General features: G+C 45.8%; 1 long non-coding RNA gene across 1 annotated transcript; it reads right to left on the bottom strand.

The window, feature by feature from the left end:
- Positions 1-1,774: 1,774 nt before the first annotated feature.
- Positions 1,775-3,706, bottom strand: LOC119088955. The gene is made up of 3 exons (XR_005092718.1): positions 2,892-3,706; positions 2,454-2,569; positions 1,775-1,919 (listed from the first exon to the last, which is right to left on the bottom strand). It is a non-coding gene; the product is annotated as an uncharacterized LOC119088955 (long non-coding RNA).
- Between the last annotated feature and the right edge of the window lie 683 nt (positions 3,707-4,389).

Here is a 4,389-nt window from a genome sequence, read left to right as displayed (position 1 = left end):
CTGAACCCTATCAAATGGAAGCCAAGCTGGAAAGCCCCTCAGGGAAGGTCCAGTGCTGTGATCTAATTCAGAACGTTGTCTTTTCTCAGGAGTGTGGTGGTGATGACATCATCCCATGATCACATGCATGTGGGAAATGCTTAAAGACCAGAGGAGGAGGAGGAAGCAGGGGTAATAACTGTGCTTATGGGGGAAGTTTGCATGCGGCTCCTGGCATGAAGCTCCAAGTGGAGAGGACTGGATCAGAAACTAATTAGAGGAGGACTCAGAACCTTTCACCCCCAGAGACTTAGAATCGTCCTGGAGCCCCAACCTGGAATGAGCAGAGAACCGTGGCTTCAGAAGCTCTGCTCACTACCTCTAGCTCTGCAGACCAGGTTCCCTTGGCTCATAATCTCTCCTTAGCTGAATCAGAGGTTTTTTTTTTTTTCTTTTTTCCTCCCTTTGAAAGTTAAGGAAAAACTGTTGGATGTGGTGGCACATGCCTGTAATCCTAGCACTCCAGAGGCTGAGGCAGGAGAATGGAGAGTTCCAGACCAGCCTGGACTACACAGTGAGATCCTGTTACCAGCCAAACCAAACTGAAACAAGATGCTAAATCCCATCCCCCCAGTGTTTGACAGTAAAAAGGAACCAGGCACTGACGTATGCCTCAACGTGAACGAACTTTGATGATACACCCAGAGAAAGAAACAGACACTGAGGACACGCAGTATGAGAGCCCAGTCATATGAAATCCACAAGAGCCATAGCTGTGGAGGCAGAAAGCTGATTGGGTGGTGCCTGGCACCAAGCTGGGGTGAGGGATGGTCACAATGGGTGCCAGAACATTAAAGGAATGTGGAAAGTCTTCTAGACTTGTAAATGGACTTAAAAATCATTGAAACAAATGCCTGTCTAGAGAGGATCAGCACATTAGACTATTTCCAAACACGGAACTGGCCTACAAGAGTTGTCTTTCCATGGAACTTCAAAGAAAAATGTTTTGAAGCTGGGCGTGGTGGTACATGACTTTAATCCCAGCACTTGGGGAGGCAGAAGAAGGTCTCTATGAGTTCAAGGCCAGCCTGGTCTACATAGTGATAGTTTCAGGACAGCCAGAGCTACACAGTGACACCCTGTCTCAAAACAACAACAACAAAAAACCCAAACCAAACAAACAAACAAAAAGAAAAAATAAAAAGATGTCTTGAAACTAAATTTTTTTTGGATTTTTTTTTTAAAGAAACTTTTTTATTCATTTTACATACCAACCACAGATCCCCCTCTCATTCCTCCTCCCACTCTCCCTCTCCCAACTCACCTCCATCCTTTCCTCCAAAAGGGTATGGGTTCCCATGGGGAGCCAGCAAAGCCTGGTACATTCAGTGGAGGCAGGACCAAGCCCCTCCCCACTACATCAAGGCTGAACAAGGCACCATTGGGAATGGGATCCAGGAAGCCGGCTCATGCACCAGGCATAGAACCTGATTCCCACTGCCGGGGGCCCCTCAAACAGACCCAGCTACACAACTGTCTCCCGTATGCAGAGGGCCTAGTCTGGTCCCATGCAGGTTCCACAGCTATTGGTCTAAAGTTCGTGAGTTCCTACGAGCTTGGTTCAGTGGTCTCTGTAGATTTCCCCGTCATGATCTTGACTCCCCCACCTGCCCTGCTCATATAATCCTTCTTCCCTCTCTTTGACGGGATTCTCTGAGCTCAGTCTGGTGCTTGGCTGTGGATCTCTGCATCTGCTCAGTTACTGGATGAAGGCTCTCTTGGTCCAATCGGAGCTGGCAGAGTCTGTGTCTCAGGGAGCAGCTGGGGTCTTGGGGTATGGGTGGGTTTGGGGGACGGAGTGGGGCTTGTAAATGACAGGGTCGGATGGGGGATGGTGGTGGTCAGGCCTGTCTGCAGGAGTTTTGCCTGCTGGCCTGCAACTGTGAAATTAAAATACTATTACATCATTTCCCCCTCACCTCTCTTCCCTCCAGCCCTTCCCATGCACCTCCCACACCTTGTTCTCTCTCAAATTCATAGCCTCTATTTCTTTGTTTTTACATACACACACACACACACACACACACACACACACACACACACACACACACTCCTAAATATGTAAATACAACTTCCTTGGTCTGTATAATGTCACTTGTATGCATATGATTTTGGGGCTGACTACTTGTTTTAGATAACCATTCGAGGGCTCCTACCCGAGGAAACTATTTCCCCTGCTCTCAGCATCCCTTAGTTGCCTATAGTTCTAATCTTGAGGCCTCAGGACCTTGCCCCTTTTACATTAGCATGCCTATTGGTGTAGTCTTTGTTCAGGTTTTGTTTAGGCAGCCATGTTGATGAGACTTGATGGTGTGTGTAGTTTCTCTGACATTTCTAGAAGACAAAAATCTCACAGCAAACTCCCTGTTCCTTTGGATCTTACAGTCTTTCCACCCTCTGTCCCACAGCGATACCTGAGCCTTAGGAACAGGGATTGTGTTGTAGGTGTATCATCTGGGGCTGGGTACCACACAGTCTCTTGTCCTCTGCGTTTTAATCCATTGGTTGAGGATTTCTGTAATGGTCCTGTCTGTTGCAAGGAGATGTTTCTTTGGTGAGACCTATACCTATGTATAGGTGTAAGGATAAACTTTTAGAATGTAGTTAGGAATTATGCTGGTTTAACACAGTTGTGGTAGGAGGTTCTCCTCCAGGATCCCTGACTTCACTAGCCCGGGCTAACTGGTTGGGTTTCTGGTCCCAGCATGGGTTCCCTCTTGTTGAATGGTCCTTAAGTACAATTAGAGAGCTGTTGGTTCTCACCAGAGTGTGCATGCCACCACTCTACCCTAAGGGCTGTCTTGGCATGTTGGTCTTATTTTTTTTTTTTTTTAAGTTCATAGGCAACATACCTTGGTAGAGGTAATGGCTGCTACCTTCCCTTGGAAGCAGGCATGCATGGTGACTTCCAAGGGGAGTATAAAAGGTAGTCTTCAGGGAGAAGGCTTTCATGTCAGAGCCACCTCAGATCCTCTGGGTCCTGTGTTGGAAATAAATGGTGTCTTCAGCGATGGGGAATACCTTTAACCTCTGGGAGGCAAACTGGGCAACAGCAATAGCCTACGATGTTTCAGCCGGCAGTCCTGGACAACCCTGACAAAGAGCTGAAAAGGGGCTTCTCATACCTAGTATTAGGGTTTTTGTTAGTCTGGGGCAGGGTTAGTATTGTCAGGCTTCCTTGGAAATCTCAATGTATTTCTATTGAAAACTAACAACAACAACAACAATGTAGTTGGAGTGTGGTGTTTATGCTAGGGACTCCTATGTCTATAAAAACATGAGGGTACCCTGTGGTCTGAACTTTGGCATTTCCTTTCCCTCCAGAATTATGTGTTAAGAGATAATTAATAAAGTGTTCATTGGGGGAGGGGCCTTTCAGAGGTGATTGGGTTCTAAGGAAGATTGCAACCCTCAGGGGTAAGGTTAGTGCCCTTTGAAAAGGAGAACCTAGAGCTTTCTCCAGAGGAGGATGTGGTGAGAAGACCCGGATCCTGGGTACCAGGAAATAGTCCCCACTAGAATGTGCATCTCCCAGCATCTTGACTGTGACCTTCCCAGCCTTCTGAACTGTGAGAATGACTATTTCTTTTCCAGAAACCATCCAATCCATTATATTTTTCTATGAATATGGTAACTTGGATGGAATGAGACAGGGTAGAGTTACCAACTTCTATTTCCCCTAAAATATAGAAACTTTTTGGCCATCACATATTATAAGGCAAAAACCAACAGAGACACATCCACTTCTAAAATCAGGTTATCTCAGAGTTCAGTGAGAAATTTCATGCCGTGGACTTACATTTTTATGTGTGTAGATTAGTTGGACTACATACAGAGATTGGCCCTCTCCAGTTTAAAAACAGTTACATTTGTATGTGTGTGTAACTCATTTGATATCAAGTGTCCCATTTTCATAGTTTGATTTAACATTAATGGGCAAAATCTTATAGTTCATCTCCAACTAACTTGCCCAATAGGCTAATTTTAGTTAATAGGTATTGCCCAAACTGAAGTCTGACCTGTTCTGGAGGAGAGACAGCTCCAATATATAACACAGGATTGCGCAAGGCCCCAGGAGTTTTAAACAAAATGGGCTAAAGTGGGTTGATGTGGCCTGAAGTAGGGTCTGCCCTTCAGGTCTTACTCTTCATAATCACCTAAACAAAACAAAAAAGGGTTTAAAGTGTGATTCCCTCCAGGAAGTAAAGACAGAAAGAAAGTAAATGTTTAAGGAATTGTGCGGCCGGCGGCCTGGGGGTGACAAATGTGACCCTAACAGCTGTTTCTTCCAGAACGTTTCACATGCGTTTCCTGAAGGGACGTACGCTACTTGGTGGTGGAAGCCGAAAT

Source organism: Peromyscus leucopus, chromosome 13 (assembly GCF_004664715.2).
Source record: "Peromyscus leucopus breed LL Stock chromosome 13, UCI_PerLeu_2.1, whole genome shotgun sequence".
In the NCBI taxonomy this organism is placed as follows: domain Eukaryota; kingdom Metazoa; phylum Chordata; class Mammalia; order Rodentia; family Cricetidae; genus Peromyscus; species Peromyscus leucopus.
The sequence above is the reverse complement of the archived record's forward strand: the minus strand, read 5'-3'. Positions and strand labels throughout refer to the sequence as shown.